This window comes from Peromyscus eremicus, chromosome 8b (genome assembly GCF_949786415.1).
Source record: "Peromyscus eremicus chromosome 8b, PerEre_H2_v1, whole genome shotgun sequence".
NCBI classification, from domain to species: Eukaryota; Metazoa; Chordata; class Mammalia; order Rodentia; family Cricetidae; genus Peromyscus; species Peromyscus eremicus.
The window spans coordinates 11,622,315-11,641,387 of record NC_081424.1 but is presented as its reverse complement, the minus strand read 5'-3'; the positions used below and the strand labels follow the sequence as shown (position 1 = coordinate 11,641,387).

The 19,073-nt window shown below is 47.7% G+C and overlaps 1 long non-coding RNA gene across 1 annotated transcript; it reads right to left on the bottom strand.

Annotated features, from left to right (window-relative positions):
- Nucleotides 1-1,616: 1,616 nt before the first annotated feature.
- On the bottom strand, nucleotides 1,617-17,960 carry LOC131918413 (uncharacterized). The gene is made up of 3 exons (XR_009380967.1): nucleotides 17,704-17,960; nucleotides 13,303-13,492; nucleotides 1,617-1,916 (listed from the first exon to the last, which is right to left on the bottom strand). It is a non-coding gene; the product is annotated as an uncharacterized LOC131918413 (long non-coding RNA).
- Between the last annotated feature and the right edge of the window lie 1,113 nt (nucleotides 17,961-19,073).

Below are 19,073 nucleotides of genomic sequence, written 5' to 3'. Positions count from 1 at the left end.
GCAGAGGTGAGGTGCAGGACTGTGGAGGCTGCAGCGGTGGGGTGCAGGACTATGCAGGCTGCAGAGGTGAGGTGCAGGACCGTGGAGGCTGCAGAGGCGAGGTGCAGGACCATGGAAGTTGCAGAGGTGAGGTGCAGGACCATGGGGGCTACAGAGGTGAAGTGCAGGACCATGGAGGCTGCAGAGGTGAGGTGCAGGACCATGGGGGCTACAGAGGTGAAGTGCAGGACCATGCAGGCTGCAGAGGTGAGGTGCGGGACCATGGGGGCTGCAGAGGTGAGGTGCGGGACCATGGGGGCTACAGAGGTGAGGTGCAGGACCATGAAGGCTGCAGAGGTGAGGTGCAGGACCATGGGGGCTACAGAGGTGAAGTGCAGGACCATGGGGGCTGCAGAGGTGAGGTGCAGGACCATGGAGGCTGCAGAGGTGAGGTGCAGGATCACACAGGCTGCAGAGGTGAGGTGCAGGACCATGAGGGCTATAGAGGTGAAGTACAGACCATGGAAGTTGCAGAGGTGAGGTTCAGGACCATGCAGGCTGCAGAGGTGAGGTGCGGGACCATGGGGGCTACAGAGATGAGGTGCAGGATCATGCAGGCTGCAGAGGTGAGGTGCAGGACCATGGAGGCTGCAGAGATGAGGTGCAGGACCATGGGGGCTACAGAGGTGAAGTGCAGGACTGTGGAGGCTGCAGCGGTGGGGTGCAGGACTATGCAGGCTGCAGAGGTGAGGTGCAGGACCGTGGAGGCTGCAGAGGCGAGGTGCAGGACCATGGAAGTTGCAGAGGTGAGGTGCAGGACCATGGGGGCTACAGAGGTGAGGTGCAGGACCATGGAGGCTGCAGAGGTGAGGTGCAGGACCGTGGAGGCTGCAGAGGTGAGGTGCAGGATCACACAGGCTGCAGAGGTGAGGTGCAGGACCATGAGGGCTATAGAGGTGAAGTACAGGACCATGGAAGTTGCAGAGGTGAGGTGCAGGACTGTGGAGGCTGCAGCGGTGGGGTGCAGGACTATGCAGGCTGCAGAGGTGAGGTGCAGGACTGTGGAGGCTGCAGCGGTGGGGTGCAGGACTATGCAGGCTGCAGAGGTGAGGTGCAGGACCGTGGAGGCTGCAGAGGCGAGGTGCAGGACCATGGAAGTTGCAGAGGTGAGGTGCAGGACCATGGGGGCTACAGAGGTGAAGTGCAGGACCATGGAGGCTGCAGAGGTGAGGTGCAGGACCATGGGGGCTACAGAGGTGAAGTGCAGGACCATGCAGGCTGCAGAGGTGAGGTGCGGGACCATGGGGGCTGCAGAGGTGAGGTGCGGGACCATGGGGGCTACAGAGGTGAGGTGCAGGACCATGGAGGCTGCAGAGGTGAGGTGCAGGACCATGGGGGCTACAGAGGTGAAGTGCAGGACCATGGGGGCTGCAGAGGTGAGGTGCAGGACCATGGAGGCTGCAGAGGTGAGGTGCAGGATCACACAGGCTGCAGAGGTGAGGTGCAGGACCATGAGGGCTATAGAGGTGAAGTACAGACCATGGAAGTTGCAGAGGTGAGGTTCAGGACCATGCAGGCTGCAGAGGTGAGGTGCGGGACCATGGGGGCTACAGAGATGAGGTGCAGGATCATGCAGGCTGCAGAGGTGAGGTGCAGGACCATGGAGGCTGCAGAGATGAGGTGCAGGACCATGGGGGCTACAGAGGTGAAGTGCAGGACTGTGGAGGCTGCAGCGGTGGGGTGCAGGACTATGCAGGCTGCAGAGGTGAGGTGCAGGACCGTGGAGGCTGCAGAGGCGAGGTGCAGGACCATGGAAGTTGCAGAGGTGAGGTGCAGGACCATGGGGGCTACAGAGGTGAGGTGCAGGACCATGGAGGCTGCAGAGGTGAGGTGCAGGACCATGGAGGCTGCAGAGGTGAGGTGCAGGACCATGGAGGCTGCAGAGGTGAGGTGCAGGACCAGATCCAGATGGAGAAACAGGTGGACAGAAGAACAGACAGAAATTTTAGTAGCCTGCATTAGCAATGCGCACTGGTCTAAGCTAAAGCCCCAGGGGCAGTCAAGAGTCCTTTGCTTGTCAGTCCCTTGATGTCCACACCAAGTGGTCAGGTGACAGATCAGTGAGGCCACCACCATCACATTATTATGTGTCCTCATCTTTATAGGGTACAGGTGGTGATGTTATATCTTTCATTGCTCTGCTGGTTCTCCTGACATGGTTTTAATGCAGCCACATGCTCATATGGTCCTTCTACACTTGATAGTTTATATAAGTAGCATTTTGTTGTTGTTGTTGTTGTTGTTGTTATTTTAGGAGTGGTATTGGTCTGCATCTTGAAGTGCTGGGCATCTCATAGTGTCTATATGCCAAGTGAAACGCAGACATCTTGCCTCTGTATTTGCACTTCAAATGGGGTCGCCCAGTGCAAGATGCAGCATGAAAGCCACTGTTTTATACAATATGGAGCAATTTTGAGCAGGGCACAGCCCGGTCTCAACACCAATATTACAGGAATCAACACTTAATTCACCATTCCTTTAATGATAAGACATTTAGACTATTAATATATTGTTATCATGGATAACCCTACAAAGATTACTTTCATCACATAATTATTTTTTATTTTGTATGATTATCTTACTGTGAACATTGTCAGCCAAAGGGCAAAAATGTTTTCCTGGCTCTTTAGATGAGCTGCTAAATTGCTTTTCAAAATGCTGGTAATAATTTACAGTGTCAACAAGACTGTGAATGTAGCAGTTTCTCTGGTGCTGGAGCTCTGGGCTTTATTATATTAAAATACAATTTTAATTCAGTGGGCTTAAGTGGTACCTTCTTAAAGATTAAAATTATATTTATTTGGTTACCAATGACACTGGGCCATTTTTGCAAGACAATTTGTACTTCCTCTTACTTAAATGATCTGTTCTTTTCTTAGGCTTTGATGTTTTTATAGTTCTAAAGAAATCTTCTGTGGGTATAAATCCTTGGAATGTGAAAATTAAGCGTATTTTTTCCTATTTACTTTTTTTTCACTTCAAGGTTTGATTATCCAGATGAATTGTATTTCAACAAATATCGTGTGTGTGTGTGTGTGTGTGTGTGTGTGTGTGTGTGTGTGTACGTGTTTGTGAGTGCGCATGTACCACAGCACACATGTGGAATTCAGAGGACAATCTTGGATGTTGAATCTCACCTCCTACCTGTTTGAGCTCTTGCTGTCTGCCACTGTATACACTAGGCTAGCTGGCTTGCCAGTTTCCGGAGATCATCCTGTCTCCACCTCCAGTCTCACAGTGGGAGCATCGTGATTTCAGACACTTTACCACTGAGCCACTTCCCCAGCCCAAATTGCATTTTTGTAACATTGGTGTCTTTTGTTGTTGTTTTGGGGGTGGAGGTTAGCATACAAACTAATGGATTTTATTATGATAATTTCATTATATCATCGTATTTAACTCATACTCACTCCCCATTACTCTCACTTCCCCACTTCCCACAGGTCATTTTTCCCCTCTAAAATAGTATCTCATGTGTGTGTGTGTGTGTGTGTGTGTGTAGCACAGGTTCTACATATGAGAGAAAAACTAGCAATACATATCTTCCCCCCACCTCCATTTCTTTCTCTTGGTCTTCCCATATCACTTTAGAACTCTTGCTCTGCCCACGTAGCTCTCCCTTTCTATTTTCATATACGTGTATACTCATGCTCATATGTGTATGTGCCATTTTTGAACACAATGTAAATTTGGATCTCCTAGCCCCCAGAAGGTACACACAGTCATTTCCTAAAGGAAATAAAGAACTGAGATCTGAAGAGATCAAAGGTCCTGGGAGGGAGCTCGACCCAGAGCAGATGTAGTCATCACTAGCCTGACAGACTCTATGGCTGGTGTAAAGTTGGCACAAACTTTGCCATAGCCAGAAAGCTACAACCCTCACGTGCCGACACCAAGCTTCCCAAGACCTCCATAGCAAGGGCATTTAATAAGCTCTGACAGTTGAGCAACCCCATCGAGCAAGAGCAAGGTACAGACCAGCACCAAATAGGTGTCATCGAGGTGGGACACAACTCCATAAATCCAGAGCCTACACAGAGAAAAACAATTACTGAAGAAGGGGTGGGGAGAGGGAAAAAATTCTTCTGACTCCTCCACCATAAACCAGACAGTGTAGGATTCTGGACATGCATGGTCTCATTTTATCATTCCCACTTAATGTATAAAGAAACCAAAGGGGTTAAATAATACTACTAAATGCGACTCTCCTCCGCCTCCACCCCACTAGAGTTCTGAAGACGAACCTGAGGACTTGTAACCTTTCAGGCAAGTACTCTACCACAAGATCTCCTGGCTCTGTTCCCTTCCTCAACTGCTGGGCAAATGCCACCTCACTGGGTGCAACCTCACCTCCTAAAAAAAACCTCGATTCTGAAACAGGGACTGAGGGGCTAACAGCTTCAGTGCAATGAGCAATCTAGGGAGGGGGAGCAAGGGGGAGGATGAAGAAGATTGAGGAGGGCACTCCAAGTCCAGGAGAATGCTTGGGGTTTGGTACATGAGAAAGCAGGGACCCACTAGGGGATTCTGAGCTGAGAGTTCGTTTGAATCAGTCCTTTAGGAGACATTAAAAGCGTAGCAAGGAGAAAGTAAGATATTTTTCTGTGACAGGTTTGCAGGCTCTGAGCAGATGATACAAGTCTATCAAAGAAGAGCAAAAGAAGCTGATATCTGACTGGCTAAGAAAAGTCACCGCTTGGATACTGATCTGAACTGTAATGCCCTGATCTTCTGGGAAGAAGTCTAAATCCTCGTTTAAGTTGCCAGGGCAATAAAGCCCTAAATATCATAACAACAGAATCCATTGAATCATTTCCCCAAAATATCATGAGCTCCAGCCCCTAGCAAGCAGCATTTAAGGGTTGGCCTAGAGGTAAGGAACAAACCAACGTAGATTCATGACCCCCACCCTTCCCAGCATACTTCCTTTCCCTGTGCACAGAGATAAGACAGCACAATTTCTCATACCGGCAAGCTCTGGAGTGTCACACACCCTCAGCTATCACGTGGCCAGGGATCCTCTCCTGTTTCAAATCCTCAACTCCTAGCTTGTCATTTGGTGTGTGACTTTGGTTCCCTGTCCCCCACACAGAGTGATGCATCAAGCAAGAATATCTGATTCGAGGGACTTATGTGAAATGTTTTGTTAGGTAGAATTGAACTATATTTCCCTTTGTGGCTTTAAAAAAGGCATCTGCATCTAATTGTGAAAAGACACATGTGGAATGAGAACAAAACAACGTATCATAAAGACTCAGTCCTATAAAAGAAATTACACACACACTCGAATACACTACATATGGAATACAACAATTACCCATGGCTGGTGGTTGTTTTTCATTTTCTTTATAGTCATGCAGAAACTACTAGCTACTATCCACTTTCCATCCTCTATTTGTCCTATAGCATACGTAGATCTCTACTGTTTGATGGGCTCATGGCTACCTTGGCCTCTCTTCTAGGCCTCCCTTGCAGCTAGGTGTGGTCATGAAATTCTAGCCAGTGAAGTGTAAGCGCAGGCTACATCTTACCTTCCAGAAAGTCTTTGAGAGGGAGGAGAATGCCCTTCTTTTCCCCTTGCCCTTTTGCTGGCTGTCAGCATGGCTTCTAAAATGGAAGCAGTCATGTAGACTCTAACACGGGAGCTATACTCTGAAGGTGTTGAAGAAACAGGAGAAAACCTGTGTTTGTAATGATAGTGAAGACACAGAATGTTTCCTCTTCTGTCTTGTTTAAGTTCTTAGTGTTCTAAGTTTCTGTCACTTGACAGCTGGACTAAACCCTAGCTTATACATAATAAACCCTAGTTTATTAATTAATTAATTAAAATCTGTGTGTGTGTGTGTGTGTGTGTGTGTGTGTGTGTGTGTGTGTGTGTGTTGTAACAATACTTTTTCCTGGGGGAGATGCAACATACATATCTATTTATCCCACATAGGGGTCCCATGACAGACCAAAGTACAGATATCACCAAAGTCCAACTTGGTGAACCAATGAGTTTTATTTGGGTCGCTTACAGGAACATGGGTGAAGGGTCACTTACAGGAGCAGGAATGACTCAAAGACACTACATCACCAAAGCCCACCCCAGCACAGGTGACAGCTCATAAAAGCTGGGAACCTGGAACACACTGCACAGCCTGCAGGCAGCTGAACAGGTTCAAGAATAACCTTTCCCGGTGACTCAGTTGGTCTAAACCTCTTCCAGGCAGCTGATCTTGTCTCAGAGACGACTTTGCAGGTTGGCTTGCCTGAGAAGGACTCTCAACAGTCTTTATTGTTTACTCTTGAGAGGGAGGGGGCCTGGTGAATCTCCTCAACTTCAGGGACTTTCTGAAGCTATGTTGAGTTGTTTACATTCTGGGAATGTTTAAGTTTTGGAAGACACACAGCAGTGTGTGTGTGTGTGTGTGTGTGTGTGTGTGTGTGTGTGTGTGTGCAGGTTCCTGCACAGGCCGGAAGAGGATGTTGAATTCCCTGAAGCTGGAGTTACAGGCACCTGTGAGTGACCCAGCATGGTTTTGGGGAACTGAACTCAGGTCTTCTGGAACAGCAGGAAACTCTCTCAACTGCTGAGCCATCTCTTCAAGCCACATTTATATATTTTTAAAGCCACAGAACACACAGGGATATATTGAGAATTCAAGACTAAGTCTTACACATGGGATGGCTTTTCTAGGTGCAAAATCTTTCACAGAAACCACTTGTCTCAAGTTTAACTCGTCCATTTTCTAGTGCTTCAAACAAATTGCATCAAATCTGCACTTCACATCAAGTTCAAGTTTGGTTTTTGTTTTGTTTTGTTTTTATAGAAAGGACACATTGTCCCATCCTCTGTCCATGGACCATCTCAATTTTAATTCAAAAGGTACCACAATTGTTCTGGGAATAAGATATTGATTAGTTCCATTGTGATTATCTCAGGATATTTGTGGTAGGTTTCTAGATTACTAGGGACTCTTTCAGTTGAGACAAAACATAACCTAAAGTGGGCTAGGTAGCCCTTTCCCCTGTCCAAGTAAGCAGCTTCTATTACCACGTTATAGCTAGGGTGTATGAAGACCAAGAAGGAAGTGTGTGCATGCATGTGTGTGTGTGTGTGCATGCTTGTGCATGCACAAGTGTTTGTGTTGTATTGTGCAGCTTTGTGTTGTGCTTGATTGGTGTGGGCATGTGATGGCCACATGCTATGTGGTGTCCCAAGGTCTAGGGTGTTCTGTGTTTACTAGCTATGTATTTTCTGAGCCTGTGTGCTACATAGTGTTAGTAAACTGCAAAAGCTCTGGGTTTGGTGTCCTGGGTTTCGGCACCAAATGTTAGTAAACTGCAAAAGCTCTGGGTTTGGTGTCCCAGGTTTTGGCACAAAAATGTAAGTAAATTGATGACTGAAACTGCGAGGAGACAGTTCAGCCCTAGAGGGCGAGGTATCCCGGACACCTCAGAGCTACTTAGGACAAGAGCTCTGCCCTGAAGGTGTCCCAGACACCTGGAGCTGTTTAGCACAGCTCTGATGGCTGAGACTGCAAAGAAACAGCCCAACCTTGGAAAGGAAGGTTTTCTGACTTCTCGGGAGAGTCAGGCCTGGAACTGCTTCAGCAAGGAAGGGTATCCTGACTCTTCGGGAAGGTCAGGATATACCTGGTATGATGGTATGATGGGGGATGTTTTCCCCGCAGGACACAGCAATCCTGCTCCTCTCCTGGAGAGCCACAATCTCTGGCTCAGTGTTACCAGCTCTTTCTCGCTCATTTCACTATGGGACATCCCAGCAAGGTTCTTCTGTTCAGCTCCTCCTTGCTCAGTCCACTATGGGACGTCCCAGGAAGGTTCTTCTGTTCACCAGTCAATGAAGGTCTTCACCCAATACTCTTTTGAGAAAGAGGTTTATTTGGGAAGGAGGGGTCCAGGAGAGTAGCTGCCTCTACCAGGGTGGAGAGAACAGACCACAACTCACCGGGCAGGGTCCTTGTAGGTGAGTTTGTGTTTGCATATGTGCAGGGATGTGTCACATGACACTGGCAGATGAAATATCTTGTGGTATAGAGTGCTAAAGAAAGTTACATTTGACTTAGAACTCATGCAAGAATGAGACATAGTGGAGAATCTCACCCCGGACACCTCCTCCATCTTCATTCATTGGTAACAATGCAATATTTATGCAATGTTTGGTTATCTATATTGTGAGTATCACAATTTAATTTTAGATTGGCTTTGATCTAGTACATTTGTTGTTTTTTTTTCTACTCCAAATGACAACAAGTCACTATTTCAAGTTAATTTTTTCCCAGGCACTTGCTTTTACTCAAGAGGGAGCAATGATCCTGAAACACAAGGAATTCTTAAAATAACAAAAAGAGAAGTTCCAATTGCAGAGCAGATGCCAGTGGGACACAACGTTGACATTTGTAGCCATCCTCAAGCATTGGTGTGAAAAGTGTTTCCCATCATCTCACGGGACACTGGTCATTCCTCGCCTGTTTGTTCTTCTTATGTCCTAACAGGTCTAGGCTGACAGCTGCCCTTGAAAGGTGGTGGAGCGGGGCAGCCACTCCCGCGAGCATGTTGGAGGGTTACGTCCCCCACAGACCTGGAATTCCTGACTGCAAGGGTTGTTTTACTCTTCTGAAATTTCTCTCACAGGGCAGGAGTGTGTACATCGCCTTGGAGGCTCCTGAGCACACCTGATACCATGCTGTGGTGTGAGGGGGCACGGGAGAGGGGGCGTGGCCCTAGGTGGCGCTGCTGAGCGTTTGCTTGGTGTGAGTGGGGCTTGCCCATGAGGAGACCTTCAGTTTGAGCAGACATCTCAAGTCTCTGATGACCCTCCTGGCTAGCTTTGGCTGCATCTGAGAATGCCCACAGACGGCAAACATGGCACCAGGAACATATTTATATTGTACAACCCAGTGTTGACTAGATTATTACCATAGCTTAAACTAAGGTTCTATGCTCCTTGTCCAAGGTCACACACTCAATAAACTTCTGTGTTGGGATTTGAACCCAGGCAGTTTGGTTTTTGAGAGCCTCTCTTAAATGCTGTTCTCTCCTGAGCACCTGGCACACAGTAACACAGGAGCCGGGTGGGGACGGGAGTTCACTGAGCACTCCGGTACAGATAATGGCCTTCTGTTCTGAAAGGCTTAGCTCATGAGTGAACGAGGCCAAGAGCCCAGAATTTTGGGGGTGATCTTGTGAGAAAAAAGTCCTCACTTCTGAGAAGTGTTTAAAATGTTGGCTGATGGTACAGGGAGGAAGAAACATGGCTCTGGAGATGTCTCTAGATCTCCCAGGTAGTGAGACTCCCTTGGGGCATCCTTTAGTCCCTCTTTCAGAAAAGGAGTAAAAACTGGCCACTCTCCTCCGTGGCTGGCCTGGACCACCTTCATCCCATCCTCCATGCTGCAGGCAGAGCTTTGAGGCAGCCCTCTAGGGTAAGTCAGTCTCTAGGCCTTTCCTTGGAACTCTCCAAGGTCCCCATCCCACCAACACCAACACCACCGCCCTCTCTTCTCCCCGCTTTCATTTCCCTCCTTCCTCTCCAGTTTCCTGGATCTCTCTGTTCTTCCTCTAACACATCAGACATGCATGCTCCTGATATAAGTACCCTTTGCACTGGCCATGCCCCTTGCCCAGAATGCTCTTCGCCTGGATGTTATCACTAGTGTCTTCATTTCCGACGGCCTTCCCACTGTGACTACTCTGTTCTTGGTCACAACTTAGCCTCTCAACCCTCTCACCACAGGACTTAGTTACCACCTCCTTCATCGTCAACGGCTCTCCCGCATGCAGGAATGACGGGATCTTTGAGGGCAGGTTCATGTGTTGTTTACTATAGCATTCCACATGCCCACAATATTTGCAATGTGGGAACATTCTCCTGCGGAAATGCCTGGAAACTTTGGGAAGCCTGGCTGAGTGCAGGTGAGCAATACTCCCACAGCTGGTGACAGGCAGGGACCTGCAGAGCTCCCTGGGGGAGGGGGAGGGCTTCTGTGCACTCTGCTGGTTTGGCTGATCCCAATGGCATGGTGAAGCGTGTTCCCATGGTCTCACACTGCATCTTCAAAACACCTTTTGAAGTAAACATCCCAAGAACTGAGAAATACATTATATGGCTCACTTACATAGACTGCCCTAAATGAAGAACTTAGATGGAAAATCTTTAGCACGAGGTCCAGTATACTTACACGTCCACACAGTCAGTTATCTTTACCTATGCCCAGCCTCTACCATGAACTTCACTCTCAAATTTTTCAGGCAGCCTCCTTTCAGTGCATCAATGAAACAAGTTATGTGAAACATGCCAATTGGAGAACAGCCTGTGTGCCAAGAGTGTTCAGCTCTACCAAGGGAGGTGTGTGCGGCCAGGAAGTGAGTCTCAGGAACACGTCACCTCTTGCAGAGTCCCAAGGCTTCACTGAGCAGGTTGCTATCTGTTTCAGTGGCCTTCCCAGAGCCTCAGGAACCAAAGGAAGAGTGGAAGGATTTCTTTAGTATCCAATTATCTCATTGTAGTGGGTAGCCATTCCAGCTTTGTTCTGGAAGTTCCAACCCCCATTGAGACTTCGGCAACTGTCACGCCTACAAAGCGGGGCCAAGGGAGGCGCCTGGGGACCCGAGATCTGGATTGGCGAACACTCTCTTGGTTCCAGGACCCTGGATGGTGGAGGTGGACAAAGCAGAGCTCCAGAGAACACCGCTGGACTGTGATACACCTTCCCCAGACCCTGCGACCTACCTATCCCTTAATTTGTAAGTTACGCCATTAAATAAATCTCCTTTTAACTACGTGGAGTGGCCTAAATAATTTCACCAATATCTCATCCCTTAAACCACCCCTCACTTCAGACTAACACTAGATGTCAGAGCACTCAGCTTATCTTTTCCCATTTCCTAACTCCCTGCTTAATATATTAGCATCAACCCTGCAGAGAATTCAATTTCCATGTTGTCTCTTATTGACAGCATGATTTGTTTGTTGTTTTTGTTTGTTTGGCTTTTAGCCACACAGATGGATTATCTTACAGATTTGTTAGACCCCACTTGGGTCTCCCAGGGCTAAGGTCAAGTGGCTGGTACAGCTGTGTCTTTCTTAAAAGCTTTCCTGGAAAGCTCTAAAGTCTTCCTAAATTCTTAAACCCTAGACCTCTTTTCCATCTTCAAGACTAGTGATGTCCCTGTTGTGGAATATTAGTTTAAAATGTGTTACTTCATTTATGCTGTGGAACATTTGTTTTAATGATGCAAAGATGTGTTGCATTCTTTTATGTTGCATTTGTTTAACTCTGTGAAGCTGTGTCACTTTGCCTGTCTAAAACACCTGATGGTTTAATAAAGAGCTGAACAGCCAATAGCTAGGCAGGAGAAAGGATAGGCAGGGCTGGCAGGCAGAGAGAATAAATAGGAGGAGAAATCTAGGCTCGAGAGGAGAAGGAGGATGCCAGGGGCCAGCCAGTCAGCCAGCCACTGAGTAAGAAGAAAAGAGGGATTTATAGAATAAAGAAAGGTAAAAAGTCCAGAGGCAAAACATAGTTACAGAAAATGGGATAGCTGAGCGGTGGTGGCACATGCCTTTAATTCCAGCACTTGGGGGGCAGAGCCAGGCCGATCTCTGTGAGTTTGAGGCCAGCCTGGTATACAGAGCAAGATCTAGGACAGGCACCAAAACTACACAGAGAAACCCTGTCTCGAAAAGAACAACAACAACAACAAAATAATAATAAAGAGAATGGAATAAATTAAGTTAGAAAAGCCAGCTAGAAACAAACCAAGCTAAAACCAGGCATTCATAAGGAAGAATAAGTCTTTGTGTATTTTTTTGGGAGCTGGGTGGTGGGATCCCAAAGAGTAAATAACAGCTAACTACAGCCCCCCCATTGTGATTCCCCTTCCATAGTTACATTTCCACTGACTAACAGAGAAGTATCTTAGCAAATTTTTCCCGTTGCTGTGCCCTGGAAACACAAGTGTGAACATGACAAGGCTCTACTTGGGTTCACAGTTCCTGGTTCCTGGCCATCGTGGCAGTGAGTTCAAGGTGGCAGGAACTTGCAGCAGGTGTTCACACAGCACCCACATCAAGGAGCAGAGGGTGACAGATGCCTGTGCTCATTGGTATTCCCACACACACACCTTTTATTTTGCAGCCCAGCTTCCCTGTCCGGAGAATTGTACCACCCACAGGGACGGCTCTTTCCAGCTCAATGGATCTAATCAAGATAATCATCCACAGGCACACCCCGAGGCCAGTCCCTCAGGTCATTCCAGATGGCATCAAGTTGACATCTATCACAGGAGGCCTGAGTGCTTCCAAAGATTCTTGTGACACTCAGGCTGATATCACGCTAATTATCTCAGTACATTTCACCTTATCACACCTTCCGCATTTAAAGTGATGCACTAATAGACATAGGATTGGTGCGCCTATCTTAGGGGGCTCACTGTTCTCCCTACTACAGCTGCCAAGGTTAGGATTTTCATTTGGCCATAGGATTTTCTCTATGTATAAGGAAGGCTTTGCATTCCAATTTCAATTCTCTTGTCTAAATGCTAGAGCACCTACAATCCCTTTGTTATCCACATGTGTAAATGTGCATCTACGTTGTATGAATGGGTACGTGTGGTACATGTGGGTGCCCCCCACCTGTGCGCCTGTGCTCCTGGAGGCCAGAGGTCAACAGCGAGGACTTTATTCAGTCACTCTCCATCTTGCTGTTTTGAACAGGGTCTCTCACAGAACCTGGAGCTCACCAATTCAGCTAGACTGGCTGACCAGCAAGCCCCAGGGATCCTCCCGTCTCTCTTCCCAGTGCTAGGATTAAAGATGCACACTATTATGCCCAGCATTTAAGGACATTTTTAAAAAATTAATATGAGTTCTGGGAATCCCATGCTTGCAAAGCAAGTACTAGACAGACTAAGCTGTCTCCCCAGATCTCCCCCTCCCCGATACTAATAGGTTTCTTTTCTTCTTTTTTATAATTCTTTTGGTGTATGTGTGTGTGTGTGTGTGTGTGTGTGTGTGTGTGTGTGTGTGTGTGCGCACGCGCGCACTACATGGAGAACAACTCATAGGAGTTAATTCTATCTTTCCACCGTGTTGGTCCTGGGGATTGAACTCAGGTTGTCGGGTTTAGCAGCAAGCACCTTTACTGTCTGAGCCACCTTGCCAGCCCAGGCAAGTCATTGTTGATGCATCACCCCTGAGCTAGGCTTAAGGAGAGCGGTGTAGAGTACGCCAGAGGGAAGCTGTCTCCCAGGTACCTGAATGGCTCTGAAGCACAGGATCATCCAGGTATGGCTGTGCACAGGGTAATCACTGAGGCAGAGGTCTGCTGTGAGGAGTCCAGCCCGAGCTCTATAGGTCGATCACATTTCAAAGGGGGAGGGAAGAGGGGGGTGGCTAACACAAATGCAGAAAGGAGGGAAAGAATGGGGTGTGGGGAGGCAGTCCCTGGATGGAAGGGGGACAGGAAACACACGTTAGCAAATATATACAGGGTAAGTGTTGTCTCAGAGACGAGCAGAATCCCTGGGAAATTAAACGTTCCTAGAAGAGCCCCGGAAGCCCCATTTCTCCTAGCATAAGACACTCGGATTCTGAGAATGTTTCCTTTCCTCCATCTTTTCGGGGGGAGGGGCTCAGTTGTGAGTTCTGCGAGGACACACCGCCTCTCTAGCCCACTTCCCCATCAGAGGCCCAGGCAATCAGTGCCCACATTCTGTATGCAATGTTGTGGGCGGATGGCCAGGTCCTGCTCTTAATGTTACCATAACAGGACAGCTGCGTCTTCTTTGGAAGCAATTTTAGTGAGAGGATCTCGTGTAGCCCGGGCTGGTCTCAAACTCTATAGCTGAGGATGACCTTGAACTCCTGATCCACTGGCTGATACCTCCTAAGTGCCGGGATTACAGGCATGTGCCACCACACCTGGTTATATTTTGTAATATATTTCTATATTTAGTTTTGATTCTATATTCATGGGGAATTTTCTATGTTATTTTCTTTTCTCAGAATGTCTTTATGAAATTCTCACATAATGGTTAGAGAGGCCACATAAAGTGAACTGGGAATGTTTCACCTTTCTATTTCCTGGTGGATTTTTGTGTAATGGGAAAATTTGTAGAACTCACCAGGGAAATCATCTGGGCCTGGATTTTTTTTTTTTTTAATTAGGGAAGTTTGTAATTGCAGATTCATTTCTTTAATGTAGGAGAGAGTCTGGTTTCCTATATATTCGTTTGTTACTTTGAGAAAATTATCTCCTACTACAAGTGCGGATCCGTTTCATCCACCCTCTCTAGTTCAGTGACAGAAAGCCTCATGGAATTACTTTATTGTCCCTTCAGTGTCTTTGGGAATCATTGGTGATAACCCCTCTTATTTGTGACAATGTCTCCCCCTCTTCCTTCTTTCCTCCCTCCCCCTTCTTCCCCCCCCCCCGTCCCCCCTCCTCCCTCTTCCCTCCCTTCCTTCCTATTAGTCTTCTGGAGTCACTAATTTCAATAAACTTGTAAAAGAACCTGCTTTGGCTTTGATGTTTCCCACCACAGTTTGTCTCTTTTCCAGTTGAGCTGTGTTCTTGTTATTATGTCTATGTACTCTTTATTTGTGGCTTAATTTTCTTTTCTTCCTCTGAGTTCTGGAGGTGGAAGCTCGGATTATTTTTAGGTTATTGATTTTAAAGCTTTCTTCTTTTCTAACATTAGTGCTCCGAGCTATGAATTTTCCGTCTTATTTCTATCTTGCAATTTTCCATTGTTAGGTGAAATATTTTCTAGATTTCTTTAATGATTTATTTTTTGATGGACCCCAGAGGAAGTGTAAATGATTTAAAAGCATATTCATGTTGCCTCATTTTTGAATATTTGGGGGAGATTTTCTAGATAGATTATTGCTATTAATTTATAATTTAACTTTTATGGCTGGAGAATATTCTATTACAATCTCATTCCTTTGAAATGTATTAAGACTTACTTTGGCCAAGTGTGGTGGAGCATGCCTATAATCCCAGCTAGCACTCAGAGGCAGAGGCAGGCAGAACTCTGAGTTCAAGGCCAGCCTGGACTGTATAGTGAGTTCCCTGACAGCAAGGACTCTGTAGAGAGACTCTGTCTCAAAAAAACAAACAACCAAAGACCTTGGGCAAGCATTCATTGCATTTTGTGGAAGGGTCAATGTGCATTTCACAGAGTGTATGCTCTGCAGATGTTATAGCATTTATGAATATCAACCTGTCCAAGCCGGATAGCATTGTATAAATATTTTATATAGTTCTTGATTTTTTAGTGTCTACCAACAACCGAGAGGAGAGTGTAAAGCCTGCACCATGACTGTGGATGTGTCTGTGCCTCCCTTCAGTCTGCTGTTTGTTTCCTGTGTTACTAAAGCCGTGTCATTGGGGTTTTTGTGTCTCCTGTTGCTCAGATGAAGCATATCTTCTTTATCTGTCATTGCGTGTTGTCTTGTGATCTACTTTGCTTCCTATCAATAGAGCCGTACCGTCTTTGGTGTGCTCACTATTTAATACTGTACCTTCTCCTTGCTCTGCGTTCCATCTAGCTGGGTCTTTGGATTCAGGTGCATCTGTAGGCACAGAAGCTATTTGGATCTGAGGTGCTCAGAAGTTAGTCATCTTGCCAAATGCTACACAACCTGTAAGGGGCAGAGCTGGGACTACAAGTGAGCAGACTCCACCACCTACGGCCTCAGCTCTGAGCTGAGCTTTCCTCCACTTTCCCCGGGTCATCACTCTGAAAAATCTAGTGTCTGTTTCAATTCTCTTCATTATCATGCCCTTGGTTCAGACTCTCCTTCCTCATTTTTTTGCCTCAATTTTCTTTTCATCAATTTAAATTTTTTACTTTATTTATTATTATGTTATGCATCAGTAAGATGGGGCGGGTGTGCAGATGCTTCGGTGCCCACGTGGAGGTCAGAGGATGGTTCCGTGGACTAGTTCTCTCCTCCACCTATACGTGGTCTTCAGGGATTAGACACAGGGATGCCAGGCTTGCACAACAGGCACCGTGACTTGCTGAGCAATTGGGCTAGCCCTGTCTTGAGTTTTAGAGGGACCTTCCTCTAGGTTTCTTTCTTCTATATTTTATCAAAACTATTTCTAAATTCAAATCTAATCATATGAAGTCTTTTCTTTTTTTTCTTGAAAATTCTTGATTAATGGTACCTGAGGTCTGTTATGATCCAGCCCTGTGCTCTTCTCCCCTGTCACTCCTCCGGAAAGGCATACCCACCTTTGGTTCTAGTACAGTGTTATTTTAGCATCTGGGCACCTACCCATGCCGTTCATTCTATCTCAGACAGTCCTGCTACTGAGCCTGACCAGCTCACCTCCTCTCCAAAGCCCGGCCTCACTTCTCTGAACCATACTCGGGTCTTTCTTCCTCCAGGGATCCTGAGCACACAACCTCTGCCCTAGCAGAAGACACGGCAACCTTCCTTTCCCTTGGGGCAGGGCTGAGAAAACAGTAAAAATCCAGGGCACCCGGCACAGGCTGGGGACACAGTAGACATGCAAGAAATACATGCTCTTTGAAATGCTGGACATACCAGAGTCCTCACAACAACTAAGTGTCCTTGGATTTTTCCCATTTTCAGGTCATCAGGGCAGGGAGGGAGAAAGGCCTTTTGCAAAGCCTGGGTGTGTCGGGGAGGAGAGGAGTGGAAAAAGATGGCAGGTGCAGCCGGGCGGTGGTGGCGCACGCCTTTAATGCCAGCACTCGGGAGGCAGAGCCAGGCGGATCTCTGTGAGTTCGAGGCCAGCCTGGACTACCAAGTGAGTTCCAGGAAAGGCGCAAAGCTACACAGAGAAACCCTGTCTCGAAAAACAAAAAAAAAAAATGCATGTAGTATTTGACATGTGCACATGCATGGGAGCTTAGGAATGGAGGGCAGGAGTGATAAGTCTGTGCACCTTGAAGGCCTCTCTGCTGATGCAGCAAACTGAATCAGACCGAACTGGAAAAAACCAGGTTAAATGGGTAAAGCATTCCCGGGTGATTCCCAGCCCCTCAGAGAGGAGACAGGGAGGAGAGACTGGAAGAACCATGTGTCTGTTTTCTGGGATGTTGTTTATATGTCATGTGGGAGTGGTCTTGAGACTCTTTGGGGGAGGAGCTGTGTTTGGCAGGCTTTGAAGGGGCGGGTTTAGGGAAGAGATAGGGAGGGGAGTTGAGGTGGGTCTTCCATCAGCCTCCTTCCGAGCAAGGTGGAGGTGGGGCAAGGAGGAGCGGAGGCCGGATGTTGCTTTCTCTAAGGGAAATCAATTAGAGTGAGGACATTGTGTCTCCCGAAATCTCCTCTGCACTCTGAAATGGGCACCGCATCCCCGGAGGTTCTGGGATATAAGTAACTATGAATCAAGACCCGAGGAGGGGTGCTTCCCTGGCTGACAGGCCTCGACCGCGATGCAGACCCTGGGGCCCTGGGTCTCACCCCTGTAGTCCCGCGATGCAGACCCTGGGGCCCTGGGTCTCACCCCTGTAGTCCCGCGATGCAGACCCTGGGGCCCTGGGTCTCACCCCTGTAGTCCCGCGATGCAGACCCTGGGGCCCTGGGTCTCACCCCTGTAGTCGCCACCAAATCTTACATCCAACATAAGTGAAAACTGGGGCTTTCTGCTTTCTGTGGGCAATCTCTCTCACCTTAGCAGGCACGGCCACTGAGTTGGTGGAGAAGCAGGATGCCCCCGTTACAGCCACTGAGTTGGTGGAGAAGCAGGATGCCCCCGTTACAGCCACGGCCTGGCGAACAGTCCAAGGCTGCGTGTGAAAGAAGGGTCTGTGTAGGACAGACAGAACTTACTTCAGAAACAGGCCCAGGGCCTTCCTGCCTCGCCAGCTTCTCTTGTCATCACCTACAGTACTCTTAGGAGCCCTCAAGTGGTTGCTAGGCAACAAGCCAGCTCAGCATCCCCCTCAGGTTTCTAGACATTTCTGCCTGGATCCTCATCTCCATGTTGGTCCCCCTGGTAAGAGAACTGGCCAGACGCACGGCCAGAAGTTCTGAAGGTCTTTTGAGAAACACTTAGGTTCTTTCTCCAGGCACAGCTAACCCTGCCCCCTCAGATGCTCCACATGTTCCTGTTTTCTAGCTGAGAATGTGTGCAGCTCCAAGACAAGGTTACAGGGACGTTTCTTTTTTCTCCTGCTGCTGCTCTTTGTCCTTTCTCTGCAGGGAGGCAGAGGGTGCTGGAAAAAGAAGAGCAACCTGTGTTTTGCTGTTGCTGGCTTGGGAGAGGATGTGGTATCGGTTGAATTTTACAGATGCTTTCTCGGGTCTCTGGTCAATGACTAAGAGACAGCAGGATGAAGAAGTAAAATAATTCACCAGACAGATGACTGTCAATAAGGTGTGTGCCACGCAAACATGAGAACATGTAACGATCCTGGCCTGGTGACCGGCCCCTCTAACCCCAGCACTGGAGGAGCAGGGGCAAGCAGATCTTTGGAGCTTGCTGCCCATCTACCATAGCCAAATTGGTAAACAGGTTCAGTTAGAGATTCTGCCTCAAAGCGTAAGGTAGAAAGTGATTGAAGAAGACATTAGATGTCAATTGCTGCCGCTGTGCATGCATGCACATGGACCTGCACACGTAAGCATGAGCACACAGGCACACACAAAGGATTAAAATATTAAATTCCTCTTCCATTTTCCCCAGCGCTGACATTCTTTTCACTACTGATGAAATGGGAGTGTGTGGCACCTTCACCAGGGGGGTCTGCAAAGATCGCACAGGGCTGTCCTTCCCTGCACCCCTCTCCAGCCTGCCAGTGTTCTCCCTCCTGTCCTCCGGATCTGAAACCTTGTTTGCATGGCTGCAGTAAAACTCAGAAGCGACATATGGCTGCAGGTGATAGCAACTGACCAAGAAAGTACTATAAGCATTCTGAAGGCCCCTGGAGGATTTCTCCCAGCTGTCCCAGGACACGAGCATGGGCTTTTGTTTGGGGGTTGAATTTTACCCATCTTGTGCCCTATCAACCTCCCCCAATGAACATCTTCTGTTGTCAAC